This window comes from Phyllobates terribilis, unplaced genomic scaffold (genome assembly GCF_046119375.1).
Source record: "Phyllobates terribilis strain yellow unplaced genomic scaffold, ASM4611937v1 Scaffold_2__4_contigs__length_985480577, whole genome shotgun sequence".
NCBI lineage: Eukaryota > Metazoa > Chordata > Amphibia > Anura > Dendrobatidae > Phyllobates > Phyllobates terribilis.
In genome coordinates, this window is record NW_027362762.1 from 316,267,623 (window position 1) to 316,284,145 (window position 16,523).

Here is a 16,523-nt window from a genome sequence, read left to right on the forward strand (position 1 = left end):
AAAATGGCAGCCTGATAAGTTTACTAAAAAGCTGCATTCAACTGGATGTGGGCCAGTGGTCAGAATATAAGTGGTAATATTAGTACTTCTGGTGCAGTATGACAGAAAGAACACATCTAGAGGTATCAGCATTATTCATTTCACAGGCAGAAATTGGGCACTGTATGGCAGCAGTTATTGGGCACTGTATGGCAGATATAACTGGGCACTTTGCGCTTAAGGATGGTTCTCATCTTAAACGCATAGATATACATTGTTTTTATGGATTTTTGTACTTGACATTTGATGTCTGAATTTTAACCCTTGGATGCCGTAGAGCTGTAATTTTCCTTGTTTACTATCTACTATGTCTGAACAGCATGTTTCCTAGCTCCGGAGTGTTGGAGTTCCCCTTAAGAGTGAGCTGGACTCTTTCCATATATTACTGTGTGAAGGAATGAATTGATTGAAATGTGTGAATTAGCACTAAAATGCTCGGGTGCTCGATGCTGGGGTCGAGCAAATTGGAATGCTCGGGTGCTCAACCCGAGCAACGAGCCCAATGTAAGTCTATGGGAAACTCGAGCATTTTTCAGGCGGCTCCCCCCGCCAGTCTGCAGAGAGCCTAAAAATTGCCCAAATCAATAAGAACAGTGCTTAAATGACATGGGAACAGCATGGGGAAGACCCCTAGAAGCATCTCTGACTCCCAGGTCCTTGCTGTCAACAAAGTTGTCAGAAGTATTACGCCACTTTTACAGACACAATAAAACATACAAAAACGAAACCAAAATGGATTTTCCTGGGAAATATGTTAAGGAATATCCTTTCCAGGTTAATGACTTGTATATAAGGAAAAATTAAAATACAAAAATGCTCCTCCACACCTTGAGCTATGTTCACACGTAGCGTTTTTGATGCGTTTTTGCACTTTTGCATTGCTTTCAACCGTGACAAATGCATTCACTGGTAAATGTTATTTTAACATTATACAACCTTATCTGACCATGTGGTGTGTGACACATCATCCGACACATCCTGCTTCATTTATGATTGAGGGACTCAATTACAAAGCCTATTTTTATAGGGCCTTCAGGATGCCCTTACTATTCTTAAAGGGCCAGCAGTCGGTCCTCGCTATTGCTAGAGAGCCATCAGCCGACTATGCTTTGTTGTTCCCATTATTAACGAGTGGGTCTCCTACACGGTTATTGCGTATGCAGTGACTACAAGGGCTGCCAAAAATTTAGAGGCACTCCATTGCCCCTTGCAAGAGATGTAGAGGTCAGAGAGCCTCCTAAAAACAATATTCCCATTATTAGGAAGAGGGTCTCCCATAGTGTTTGCCTATGCACTGAAGCAATGGCTGCTAAAAATTTGGAGGAACTCCAATTCCCATTGCAAGAGATGTAGAGGTCAGAGAGCCTCCTAAAAACAACGTTCCCATTATTAGGAAGTGGGTCTCCCATAATGTTTGTCTATGCAGTGAAGCAATGGCTGCCAAAAATTTGGAGGAACTACAATGCCCCTTGCAAGAGACTTAGAGGTCGGAGAGCCTCCTAAAAACAATATTCCCATTATTAGGAAGAGGGTCTCCCATAGTGTTTGCCTATGCAGTGAAGCAATGGCTGCCAAAAATTTGGAGGAACTACAATGCCCCTTGTAAGAGATGTAGAGGTCAGAGAGCCTCCAAAAAAAAATATTCCCATTATTAGGAAGAGGGTCTCCCATAGTGTTTGTCTATGCAGTGAAGCAATGGCTGCCAAAAATTTGGAGGTACTACAATGCCCCTTGCAAGAGACTTAGAGGTTGGAGAGCCTCCTAAAAACAATATTCCCATTATTAGGAAGAGGGTCTCCCATAGTGTTTGCCTATGCACTGAAGCAACGGCTGCCAAAAATTTGGAGGAACTACAATGCCCCTTGCAAGAGATGTAGAGGTCAGAGAGCCTCCTAAAAACAATATTCCCATTATTAGGAAGAGGGTCTCCCATAGTGTTTGTCTATGCACTGAAGCAACGGCTGCCAAAAATTTGGAGGAATTCCAATGCCCCTTGCAAGAGACTAGAGGTCGGAGAGCCTCCTAAAAACAACGTTCCCATTATTAGGAAGTGGGTCTCCCATAGTGTTTGTCTATGCAGTGAAGCAATGGCTGCCAAAAATTTGGAGGAACTACAATGCCCCTTGCAAGAGACATAGAGGTCGGAGAGCCTCCTAAAAACAATGTTCCATTAGGAAGTGGGTCTCCCATAGTGTTTGCCTATACAGTGAAGCAACGGCTGCCAAAAATTTGGAGGAACTCCAATGCCCCTTGCAAAAGATGTAGAGGTCAGAGAGTCTCCTAAAAACAATGTTCCCATTATTAGGAAGTGGGTCTCCCATAGTGTTTGTCTATGCAGTGAATGCAAAAGCAGCCAAAAATTTGGAGGCACTCCAATGCCCCTTGTAATAGACGTAGATGTCGGAGAGCCTCCTAAAAACAATGTTCCCATTATTAGGAAGTGGGTCATTTTGGAGATGGATACTGAAGAGGAGGTGCAGGAGCTGTAGAATGTAGGGGCAGTCCTGATTGACCCAGGGACCGCAATCCTCAGCGTCGGGAGGACATGTTACGTCCCAAGGTCTGACTGGGTCCCGGCTTCCACTATGTTAAACCAGTGTGCCGTCAGCGAGATGTACCATCCCTGCTCACGAGCACTTGTACACGTGTCTGTGGTTAGGTGGACTTTTCCAGTAACTGCGTTGTTGAGGGCACGGCTAATATTGTGGGACATGTGCTCGTGTAATGCGGCGATGGCACACCGGGAGAAATAGTGGCGGCTGGGGGGTGAGTACCGAGGAACGGCTGCCGCCATCAGGTTGCAGAAAGCTTCCGTCTTCACGAGCCTAAAAGGCAACATTTTGAGCGCAAGCAGTCACGAAATGTGTGAATTTAGTAGTGAGGCCTGTGGGGCGTTGGTTGCATATTTGCGCTTGCGTTCCAAGGACTGGGGTAGGGACAACTGACGTGGACATGCTTGCTGATGGTGCTACTTGAGAGTGTGCGATGACAGGTGCAGGGCAGGAGGCATCTTCGCATGCGCCATGGACAGAGGATTGGCTTGCACACACAACAGCGGAAGAAGCAGTGGTGCCAAGCGCACACACTGTTCCTGGACTCTGGGGTTCAGCCCACTTAGTCGGGTGCTTTGCTGCCATGTGCCTGATCATGCTGGTGGTGGTCGGGCTGGTAGTTTTGCTACCCCTGCTGATGCTGGCCTGGCAGGTGGTGCAAATGGCCTTTTTGGGGTTATCGGCAGTCTTTAACCCCTTAACCCCCGAGGGTGGTTTGCACGTTAATGAACAGGCCAATTTTTACAATTCTGACCACTGTCAGTTTATGAGGTAATATTGTACTTCATGATTTTGGTAAAATTTCTTCGATATCACTTGCGTTTATTTGTGAAAAAAATGGAAATTTGGCGCAAATTTTGAAAATTTTTCAATTTTCAAAATTTTAATTTTTATGCCCTTAAATCAGAGAGATATGTCACACAAAATACTTAATAAATAACATTTTCCAAATGTGTACTTTACATCAGCACAATTTTGGAACCAAAATTTTTTTTTGTTAGGGAGCTATAAGGGTTAAAAGTTGACCAGCGATTTCTCATTTTTCCAACAAAATTTACAAAACCATTTTTTTAGGGACCACATCACATTTGAAGTCACTTTGAGAGGTCTTTATGACAGAAAATACCCAAAAGTGACACCATTCTAAAAACGGCACCCCACAAGGTGCTCAAAACCACATTCAAGAACTTTATTAACCCTTCAGGTGCTTCACAGGAATTTTTTGAATGTGGAAGAAAAAAATGAGCATTTAACTTTTTTCACAAAAATGTTACTTTAGACCCAATTTTTTTTATTTTCACAGGGGTAAAAAGAAAAAATGGACCCCAAAATTTGTTGTGCAATTTCCCCTGGGCACGCAGATACCCCATATGTGGGGAAAAACCACTGTTTGGGCGCACGGCAGGGCTCAGAAGGGAAGGAGCGCCATTTGACTTTTTGATTGTAAAATTTGCTTGAATAATTAGCGGATGCCATGTTGCGTTTGGAGAGCCCCTGATGTGCCTAAACATTGGAGCTCCCCCACAAGTGACCCCATTTTGGAAACTAGACCCCCCAAGGCACCTATCTAGATGCATAGTGAGCACTTGGAACCCCCAGGTGCTTCACAAATTGATTCGTAAAAATGAAAAAGTGTTGTTTTTTTTCACTTTTTCATTTTTACGAATCAATTTGTGAAGCACCTGGGGGTTCCAAGTGCTCACTATGCATCTAGATAGGTGCCTTTGGGGGTCACTTGTGGGGGAGCTCCAATTTTTAGGCACACAGGGGCTCTCCAAACGCGACATGGTGTCCGCTAACAAATTGAATGGAAAATCGCCTCAAATTGTTAGCGGACACCATGTTGCGTTTGGAGAGCCCCTGTGTGCCTAAACATTGGAGCTCCCCCACAAGTGACCCCATTTTGGAAACTATACCCCCCCAAGGCAACTATCTAGATGCATAATGAGCACTTGGAACCCCCAGGTGCTTCACAAATTGATTCGTAAAAATGAAAAAGTGTTTTTTTTTTTCACTTTTTCATTTTTACGAATCAATTTGTGAAGCACCTGGGGGTTCCAAGTGCTCACTATGCATCTATATAGGTGTCTTGGGGGGTCTAGCTTCCAAAATGGGGTCACTTGTGGGGGAGCTCCAATGTTTAGGCACACAGGGACTCTCCAAATGCAACATGGTGTCCGCTAACAAATTGAATGGAAAATCGGCTCAAATTATTAGGGGACACCATGTCCAAAATATCTTCCTGCTGTCTGGTGACCCGGATGTTGTCATGACGACATCGGGTCGTCATGGCAACATCCTGGAAGCCACGGCAGACAGCGCTGGAGGCCGGAAGAGGAGGTGAGTATCTGCGATCACCTTCCCTTGCCACCGCAATACTGCGATCGACTGCGATCGACTTCGATCGCAGAATTGCGGGGGTTAATGTGCTGGGAGCGGTGCGGGACCGCTCTCTGCACATAGCCCTGGGTGTCAGCTGTGACAAACAGCTGACACCCGGCGGCGATCGCACCCGCACAGCCTGTGTGCGCACGCGATCGCGATGACGTACTAATACGGGTCTGGCTCTTAAGTCCCTGGGCACAGACGCGTATTAGTACGTCTAATGTTGTTAAGGGGTTAAAAAACAACCAGACTAGGGAAGACCTAACAGTTGTACTGGCAACTTCCGTTGTGTTGATGTTACGGGGAACAGTTGCCCACCTTCTATCTGCGGCCATCACACTGCTTCTTTCTGCCTTTTGTGGTGCTTCGCCTCCCTCCTCCTGTGTGCTCCTGTCCTCCCTCTGTATGTCCCCCTGCTATGTTGGGTCAGTTACTATATCATCCACCATCTCGTCTTCCACTTCCTCACCCTGGTCCTCCTCCTGACTTTCTGGCAATTGTGTCTCATCATTGTCCACCTCTTGTGACAGTTTCCCACCATCGCTTTCGTGTGACCATGGCTGCTCAAATATTTGGGCATCGCCACATGCGATCTCCTCTTGCTCTACTTCAAGTGGACCGGGCGAGAGGCCAGAATCTATAAATGGAAAAGTGAACAGCTCTTTGGAGTGTCCAAGTGTGTGATCAGTTGCCTCCAGGCACTCGGCATGGTGGGAGGAAGTAGGATCAGGGTGAGGAATATGCGGTCCAGACTCACGGCTACTGAGACTTGACCGTGTGGAAGATAGAGTGGTGGTGGTGGCTTAGTGACTGGAAGCATTATCTGCTATCCAACCAATAACCTTTTCACACTGCTCTGTGTTCAATAGTGGTGTTTGGCGGTCCCCTATTAATTGGGACAGGAACGTCGAGCGAGAAAATGTGGGTGTTTGTTGTGGCACAATTTCAGCTAGCCCACGGCCTCATCCTCGTCCTCTGCATGCACCATCATCATCCTCACGTCCACTTCCCCATCCCTTGCCATGCTCCTTGCCCATTTTAAATGGAGGACTATATTTTCCACGTTCAGTACAAATGACTGGATTTGAACCGCAGTGATATGTGATTCGTGTGACGGAAAAGCACAGTTTTAAATAGCTGGCCTGTAGGTAACTATTTTTAATACCGACCTCGTGTCAATAACTTCGTTGACACACTGCAACAAAATTTCAATGGAGGCCAGAAATGGCAGAATTTTCAGCGCAATTATATGTGATCCGTGTGACGGACAAACTACAGTTTTAAATAGCTCTCCTGTAGGTAACTATTTTTAACAGCGACCTCATGTCAATAACTTCACTGACACACTGCAATAAAATTTCAATGGAGGAAAGAAATGGCAGAATTTTCAGCGCAATTATATGTGATCCATGTGATAGACAAACTACAGTTTTAAATAGCTCTCCTGTAGGTAACTATTTTTAACAGCGACCTCGTGTCAATAACTTCGCTGACACACTGCAACAAAATTTCAATGGAGGAAAGAAATGGCAGAATTTTCAGCGCAATTATATGTGATCCATGTGACCGACAAACCACAGTTTTAAATAGCTGACCTGTAGGTAACTAATTTTTAACAGCAAGCTTGTATCAATAACTTCGCTGACACACTGCAACAAAATTTAGTGTAGGCCAGAAATGGCAGAATTTTCAATGCAATTATATGTGATCCGTGTGACGGACAAACCACAGTTTTAAATAGCTGGCCTGTAGCTAACTATTTTTAACAGCGACCTCGTGTCAATAGCTTCGCTGACGTACTGCAACAAAATTTCAATGGAGGCCAGAAATGGAAGAATTTTCAGCGCAATTATATGTGATCCGTGTGATGGACAAACCACAGTTTTAAATAGATGGATTTTTAGCGCTGTGATATGGAAAGGATCTGGCTGTATTCTGCAGTGCCAACAAGCAAATGGCGCATGTTCTCTGGATTGCTTTTTAAGCAAATAATCAGGATTAAGATCCCTAAAAAAAATTATTCCTGGCCCTTGATACCTGGGGCTATTTTTAGAAATATCTGTAAAAGCACCAGCAGACAGAACTGGAATTGACCTTCTTGCTATATGCACTGCAGTCTGCCACATACACTGCCTGCCTGCCTAGCACTGATATCTATGCAGCTGGATTAGTCCTTAGAAGGACTGTTAGTCAAGATGGATATGTGTAGAACAAGATGGTGGCCCGATTCTAACGCATCGGGTATTCTAGAATATGTATGCGGCCGACCGGGCGCAATCAGCAGAGCGGTGTTTAAATTTGGCGCCAAAATCGCTGATTGGTCGTGGCCGGCGGCCTGGACCAATCAGCGAACCGTGTTAGTGAGGACCGGAGAGTGTGTTTAAATTTGGTGCCAAAATCGGCCGCGACCAATCAGCAGAGCGATGTTTAAATTTGGCGCCAATATCGCTGAATATCAGCGAATCGTATTAGTGAGGACCGGGGAGCGGCGCTGCCTGTGCGGGTACTTCCGCTGCGAGCAGCCGGGAGATGACCGGCTGCTCACAGCAGAAGTATCCCGACCGGCGATGCTGCTCCCCAGTCCTCCGTTCTCACTTGCTGTCAGGAGATCAGCGGCCCTAGCTGCTGATCTCCCGACGATAGCCGCATGGAGGTCAGTGGCGACGCCGGTCGGGGTACTTCTGCTGCGAGCAGCCACATCGCTGCTGATCTCTGTGCAGAGCGGTGTTTAAATTTGGCGCTAATATCGCTGATTGGTCGTGGCCGGAGGTCGCGACCAATCAGCAGAGCGGTGTTTAAATTTGGCGACCAATCAGCGAATCGTATTAGTGAGGACCGGGGAGCGGCGCTGCCTGTGCGGGTACTTCTGCTGCGAGCAGCCGGGAGATGAGCGGCTGCTCGCAGCAGAAGTATCCCGACCGTCGGCGCCGCTCCTCGGTCCTCACTTCACACTTGCCGTTGGGAGATCAGCGGCCTTAGCCGCTGATCTCCCGATGGTAGCCGCATGGAGGTCAGCGGCGCCGCCGGTCGGGGTAGTTCTGCTGCGAGCTAGGGAGATGACCGGCGCTAGCCGGTCATCTCCCAGCTTCATCGCCGCTGACCTCCGTGCGGCAGATGAGCCGCTAACGGCAGCCATCTTTTTCTGAAATCCCGCGTCGCTGATTGGCCACGGCCGGACCAATCAGCGACGCGGGATTTCCTGGACAGACAGACGGACAGACAGACGGGATAAGACGATTATATATATTAGATATGTTGTGGTATACCTAAACTAACTATGAAGAAGCAACTCTCTCCCTAGCTCAGCAGCAGCTCTCCCTACACTGCCTGATTGCGGAGTAGACTGTGACGAGCACAGCGGCGCCAGATCTGGTATAGACCTGATGACGCTGTGCAGCCAGCCAATCACTGTAATGCCACAACCAACATGGCTGCGGAATTACAGTGTGTGGCAGACAATCCCTGCATGTTCATTGGCGCTCTAAAGAGCACCAAACATGCAGGGAGGGGACCCGAGCTCCTGCCGAGCAACCCCGGAAATACTCGGCGAGCACTGAGCATCTCAAGCAGTGAGATTCTCGGACGAGCACCAAGCAGTAGTGAGCATGCTCGCTCATCACTAGTCTTAATATGTCTTTTTCTTCATCATAACCATTCTGGAGCATGTGAGAAATATTGTGCCTTTATTTTGTTAATCCCTCTAAAACTGCAGGAATAAATTGATTGTAACAGTCATATTCCCCTGGGCATCAGTCCTGATGTTTTCGAATTATACTTGATTTGATTTGTCCTTTATTACTTGCATTCAATTCATTGCAAAATCCTGTTGTGTTCACCTAAAATGCCTTAACTAGGTGTCAGCAACTCAGCAGCCATTTGAGCATTGTGTGTCACAGTTAAAAATCGAAGCTGTATTATGCAAAATGAGCTACTTGAGGTTAATTGTCAGTTGTGTTACAACCTGTATGGTTAATGTTTACTACGTTTCATTTGGACCTGAGGGATACAGCAGCCTTTGATAGATTTAGAACATATTGTCATAAAGGCAAGCCAATATTATTTTGTCCCTTGACGTAGGTATTTAAAAGCTAAGATAAAAAGGTCACTCTCGGTGCCAGGCACAGTTTCCATTCTAAACAAAGAACTGCACAGGTTACTAACCTAGCCTCAGCCACACTTGCTATTTTTATTTATTGGTATTCTATTAAATTTATCTTGGCAATGTACTGTACATCCTGACAGTCTGGTATTAGATCCACCTGGCATTCCTACTGATAGTTGCCAAAAGTCCAGAAATTCCAGGACAGTAGGGCACGTTTTTGTCCTGTCCATAAAAAAAATTAAGGCATCCAAGATTTTTTTTAACCTGAATACATTTTTGCTGATTATTTTGACTGTGATTCTCATAATTTTACGTTGAATGTACCTAATGTCTTCATATCAGAATTATGGGCTGTAGAGCACTAATAGTCCTAATGATTTCTTATGGTTTTTCAATGTGTCCATAAAAATATTGTCTGTCTGTGATTTTTTTAAAATATAAAGTCAAGAAAAATAAAAAGTCAAGCTGACAATCCTGCCAGTATTTTACTATGTAAAGAAACCTTGTTTATAAAGGGAATAGTAGATTCCAGTTGTCAAATTCTTCATACTTTTCTAGGAGCAATAAAAGAGAAATGGCACAACATAAGAGTTCCAAGTAAACATGCTCAAGAGAATACGAATATTTATTAAAACAAGCATGTCATTTTTTCATCATTTTACTAACATCAAATATTAAAAATATGCATGTAATATTAGAATCATACTTTCTGTTTGTACAGATCACTTTTCAGTAGTCATCTCATTAAAATAATCTCCATAAACTAGGATCCACCAATCACAATAAGTGGTGTCAAAGTCCACCTCCTCATCCTAGACAATCCCAGAACATGTCTAGAAAATTCAAATAGAAGTCAATGAGTCAGAACCTGTCTATTGTTGGATGTGTTCTATATGTCAGTAGGATCAACCCTCCTAAACCGTCTATATGGGCCTGCTGGTCATAGCAAGCTGAATAAAATGATACTTTGATATCTGCAATCTGAGGTCTTATTCCTGAGAAATCCACTTTTTTCTTATATGTAAATGAGCTGTTCCAGGCTATGGGCCGGACACAGATCTGAATGAGACTCCGCCTCACAGTTTATTGTATAGATTGTAAGCTTGTGAGCAGGGCCCTCACTCCTCATGTAACTGTTGAAATATGTGTTACTTTGTATTGTTTTTATTGTCTGTACATGTCCCCAATTAACTGAAAAGCGCTGCAAACTATGTTGGCGGCAAATAAATAAAATTATTATTATTTATTATTTTAAACAAAAGGGGGTGTTACCAGTGTGATGTGTAATGGCCGCTCTCTGCTCTCCTGATCTCACTGCAGAGCTGTGTGTGATTATAACTGACACATCTGCAGATTCCTCTCAGCTTCAGCTTCCATCTCACAGGCAGACAGGGTTGTAATATTGTTGCAATACAGCAGAGTTGTGAGAACTGCAGCTGCTGATGTGTTTGTTATCAAAGTTCAGTTCTATTTTTCCGTGTTGATTACATGTTTCACACTGGTAATGCTCCCTTTCATTTATAATAAGCTCTGGAAATATGGATATCTCTGGAATGAGACATCAGATTGCAGATATCAAGGTATCATTTCATTCAGCTTCCTATGACCTACATGCCCATATAGACAGCTTAAGAGGGTTGATTGGTTGATCCTTTAATCCCTTTCTGACATCAAGCATAATAATTCGTACCTGTGCCCTGGGCCTCATGGACCAGGTACGGATTATTACATCCTGGTGATAGCGCTCTCACAGAGGCTGTACGGGCCCGATCGCCACCGGGTGTCAGCAGATTCTAACAGCTGACACCCAGTGCTATGTGCACGCATCGCTCCCGGCACATTAACCACCGAAATGCTCAGTGCACGATCTACCTAACTTGTGTCTGCAGGGCAGACAGCCTGCATAGCATAGAGATGCTACTGCTGCATCCCTATGCTATGCAAGAGATCAGTCTGCAAAAAATGAAAGTCCCATAGTGGGACAAACTGTAAAAGTAAAAAAAAGTGTCAGAAAGTGAAAAAAAAAAAATTGTAAAAATATAAAAAAAATAAAAATAAACTGTACCCATAAATAAATATTATTATGAAAAAAAAAAAAAAACAATAAAAGTACACATATTTGGTATAGCTGTGTCCGGAATGACCTGACCTATAAAACTGTCCCACTAGTTAACACCTTTAGTGAACACGGTAAAAAAAAAAAAAAAAAAAGCAAAAAACAATGCTTTATCATCATACCGCCAAACAAAAAATGGAATAAAACGCGATCAAGAAGACGAATGTAAATAAAAATAGTACCACTAAAAACATCATCTTGTCCCGCAAAAAACAAGGCACCATAAAGCTCTATCAGCTGAAAAATAAAAATGTTATAGCTCTCACAATAAAGCAATGCAAAAAAATAATTTTTTCTATAGAATAGTTTTTATTGTGTAAAAGCGCCAAAACATAAAAATACTATATCAATGTAGTATCACCGTAAATGTACTGATCCGAAGAATAAAGCTGCCTTATCAATTTTACCACACGCGGAACGGCATTAAAAAAAAACAAAACAAAACAATTCCTGAATTGTTGGTTTTTGTTTATTCTGCCTCCCAAACATCGGAATAGAAAGCGATCAAAAAATGTTACGGGCCTGAAAATGTTACCAAGAAAAACTTCGACTCGTCCCACAAAAAAACATTACTCTGTCGGCTGAAATATGGAAAAATTATAGCTCTCAAAATATGGCGATGCAGAAAGTCTTTGCAAAAAAAAGGTTTTTTTAGTGTGTGACAGCTGTCAATCATAAAAACCCAATATAAATCTGGTATCGCTGTATTTGCACCGGCCCAAAGAATAAAGTCGTCTAATCACTTATACTGCACAAGGAACAGCTTAAAAAAAATAAATGCTAGGGTTAGGGTTGTGCTGGTGTTACAGTTGTGCTAGGGTTATGGTTGTGCTAGGGTTAGGGTTGTGCTAGAGTTGTGCTACGGTTAGGGTTGTGCTAGGGTTAGGGTTGTGGTAAGGTTACATTTATGCTAGGGTTAGAGTTTTGCTAGGGTTACAGTTGAATTAGGGTTGGGGTTACGGTTGTGTTAGGGTTGTATTAGGGTTGGGGTTAGGATTATGTTAGGGTTAGGGTTGTGTTAGTTAGTATTTTTTTAAAAGTAAAGAAAACAAATGATGACGATATGGCGACTAGTGTTGAGCACAAGTGCTTGCTACTCGAGTTTGCATCGGGTACTCGAGTATGCACCGAGTATCGTGGGTGCTCGAGTGACATGCCCGAGTCTCCGCTCCATATGTTTTGTGGCTGTTATACAGGCAAAAAACACGCGGGGATTACCTGCCATGCACAGGAAATCCCTACATGTTTTTTTGGGGTGTCTAACAACTGTCAAACATGTGGGGCGGGGACTCGAGCATGTCACTTGAGCACCCGCGATACTTGATGCATACAGGATGCAAACTCAAGTAGCGAGCACTTGTGCTCAAGACTAATGACAACTTATTCAATACGATGATCTAATGTTATCAAATTCTGTGTCTTACCTCTGGGTTAAAAATGTTCACTATACCCCTTGATAAAATCCTTGAGGGGTCTAGTTTACAAAATGGGGTCACTTGTGGGGGGTTTCTGCTGTTTAAGCGCATCAGGGGCTCTCCAAACATAATATGCGTCAGCTCTCGATTCCAGACAATTTTGCGTTCAAAAAGTCACACAGTGCTCCTTCCCTTCCGAACCCTGCCGTGCGCCCAAACAGTGGTTTTCCATATGGGGTATTGGCTTACTCAGGAGAAATTGCACAAGAAATTGCATGGTGCAATTTCTCTAGTAACCCTTATGAAAATGTAAAATTGGGGACTGAAAAACATTTTTGTGGGAAAAATGTGAAAATGTTATTTTTCCGGCTGAATGTTATAAACTTCTGTGAAGCACCTGCGGGTTCAAGCTGCTCACTACACATCTAGATAAGTTCCCTGAGGGGTCTAGTTTCCAAAATGGTGTCACTTGTGGGGGGTTTCCACTGTTTAGGCACATTAGGGGCTCCCCAAATGCGACATGGCGTCCACTAATTATTCAAGCAAATTTTACATTCAAAAAGTCAAATGGCGCTCCTTACCTTCCGAATCCTGCTGTGTGTCCAAGCAGTGGTTTTCTCCTGCATATGGGGTATCAGCGCACTCAGGAGAAATTGCACAACAAATTTTGGGGTCCATTTTTTCCTGTTACCCTTGCAAAAATAAAATAATTTGGGTCTAAAATAACATTTTTGTGAAAAAAGTTAAATGTTCATTTTTTTCTTCCACATTCCAAAAATTCCCGTGAAGCACCTAAAGGGTTAATAAACTTCTTGTATGTGGTTTCGAGCACCTTGAGGGCTGCAGTTTTTAGTATGGTGTCATTTTGGGGTATTTTCTGTCATAAAGATCCCTTAAAGTCACTGTGAAGTGGTCCCTAAAAAAATGGTTTTATAAATTTTGTTGGAAAAATGAGAAATCGCTGGTCAACTTTTAACCCTTAAAACTTCCTAGCAAAAAAAAAATTTTGTTCCAAAATTGTGCCGATGTAAAATAGACATGTGGGAAATGTTATATATTAACTATTTTGTGTGACATACAGTGCAGACCAAAAGTTTGGACACACCTTCTCATTTAAAGATTTTTCTGTATTTTCATGACTATGAAAATTGTTCATTCACGCTGAAGGCATCAAAACTATGAATTAACACATGTGGAATTATATACTTAACCAAAAAGTGTGAAACAACTGAAAATATGTCTTATATTCTAGGTTCTTCAAAGTAGCTACCTTTTGCTTTGATGACTGCTTTGCACACTCTTGGCATTCTCTTGATGAGCTTCAAGAGGTAGTCACCGGGAATGGTTTTCACTTCACAGGTGTGCCCTGTCAGGTTTAATAAGTGGTATTTCTTGCCTTATAAATGGGGTTGGGACCATCAGTTGTGTTGTGCAGAAGTCTTGTGGATACACAGCTGATAGTCCTACTGAATAGACTGTTAGAATTTGTATTATGGCAAGAAAAAAGCAGCTAAGTAAAGAAAAACGAGTGGCCATCATTACTTTAAGAAATGAAGGTCAGTCAGTGCAAAAAATTGGGTAAACTTTGAAAGTGTCCCCAAGTGCAGTTGCAAAAACCATCAAGCGCTACAAAGAAACTGGCTCTCATGAGGACCGCCTCAGAAATCACAGATTAACAGCAGCTCAGATTAGAGACCAGGTCAATGCCACACAGAGTTCTAGCAGCAAACACATCTCTTCAACAACTGTTAAGAGGAGACTTTGTGCAGCAGGCCTTCATGGTAAAATAGCTGCTAGGAAACCACTGCTAAGGTCAGGCAACAAGCAGAAGAGACTTGTTTGGGCTAAAGAACACAAGGAATGGACATTAGAGCAGTGGAAATATGAGCTTTGGTCTGATGAGTCCAAATTTGAGATCTTTGGTTCCAACCACCGTGTCTTCGTGCGACGCAGAAAAGGTGAACGGATGGACTCTACATGCCTGGTTGAAGCATGGAGGAGGAGGTGTGATGGTGTGGGGGTGCTTTGCAGGTGACACTGTTGGGGATTTATTCAAAATTGAAGGCATACTGAACCAGCATGGCTACCAGAGCATCTTGCAGTGGCATGCTATTCCATCCGGTTTGCGTTTAGTTGGACCATTATTTATTTTTCAACAGGACAATGACCCCAAACACACCTCCAGGCTGTGTAAGGGCTATTTGATGAAGGAGAGTGATGGGGTGCTACGCCAGATGACCTGGCCTCCACAGTCACCAGACCTGAACCCAATCGAGATGATTTGGGGTGAGCTGGACCGCAAAGTGAAGGCAAAAGGGCCAACAAGTGCTAAGCATCTCTGGGAACTCCTTCAAGATTGTTGGAAGACCATTTCCAGTGACCACCTCTTGAAGCTCATCAAGAGAACGCCAAGAGTGTGCAAAGCAGTCATCAAAGCAAAAGGTAGCTACTTTGAAGAACCTAGAATATAAGACATATTTTCAATTGTTTCACACTTTTTGGTTAAGTATATAATTCCACATGTGTTAATTCATAGTTTTGATGCCTTCAGTGTGAATGTACAATTTTCATAGTCATGAAAATACAGAAAAATCTTTAAATGAGAAGGTGTGTCCAAACTTTTGGTCTGTACTGTATCTCTCTGATTTAAGGGCATAAAAATTCAAATATTGAAAATTGCGAAATGTTCTAAATTTTTGGCCAAATTTCTGATTTTTTCACAAATAAACACAAGTGATATTGAATAAATTTTACCACTATCATGAAGTACAATATGTCTCGAAAAAACAATCTCAGAATCAGTGGGATCCGTTGAAGCATTCCAGAGTTATTACCTCATAAAGTAACAGTGGTCAGAATTGTTAAAATTGGCCCGGTCATTAACGTGCAAACCAACTTCGGGGGTAAGTTGGTTAACAGTAGGTCAGACATAATTATGTGCAGAAAATATAATAACACTACAATCAGAAAATATAAACAAGTTAGAAAAAAGAATATGTATCATTATATGATTTTAATTAATCAAAATACTGTAGATGACATCTACTCAGTAGCGGGGTTGGCATGTACGGGGTTTGAAAATTAGGAGACTGGTGCTTGTGAGACTCTTAGACAGTAACTGTTGAGAATAACACACAATGATGTTCAAAGACTCAAAGTAGCTCCTTAAGGAATCTGCTGCCAAAGAGAGGTGACTGTGAGAGGGAATGTGCTAAGCACTGTATGCGCTGAACTGCTGAGAAAGTGGCAGAAACTGTTGAAGAGTGAAGGAGTTGATACTGAAGAGATTGATAGCACTGTTGAATATGATAATAACCTGTTCCCTACTATTTGTTACCTTAACCACTTCCCAACATTTGATTTAATAGTATGTCACGTGTCAGATGCCCACGAGCTAAACCCACCCCAAACTCAGGAGATGCCAGCTGTGATGCACACTCGTCATATTGCTGTAACAGCAGTGACTGGAGCTTTCTCCGATCGCTGCTGTTCAACTATTTAGATGATGCTGTCAATCACTGAAAGGCCTCGACGCATTTATGCTATTCAGTAATCATTTAACACAGATATTATTTTTTAGCTTCAAGAGTCAATCAAATGGAAGACACCTACAGTGCCAAGAGGTCACCATACTAACTACAGTTAAAGAATGTAGTATAAGATCAGGGTCAAGAGAATTTTAATATTTTATAAAAAATAGTTTATAGAATTTTTTAGAAGATTACATGTAAGATACAGCAGTTTATGTGGTTTGGGTTTTCTCAAATGTAGTTTATTTTATGATATTTTCCCAAATCAACAAAGATTAAAACACCACATAATCACTCCTCAGCATTATCTGCGATCACCAGAATAACCAGCCACTATTTCTGTAAACAGCAGATTCTTCATATTGTATATGAGATTTCTATTTT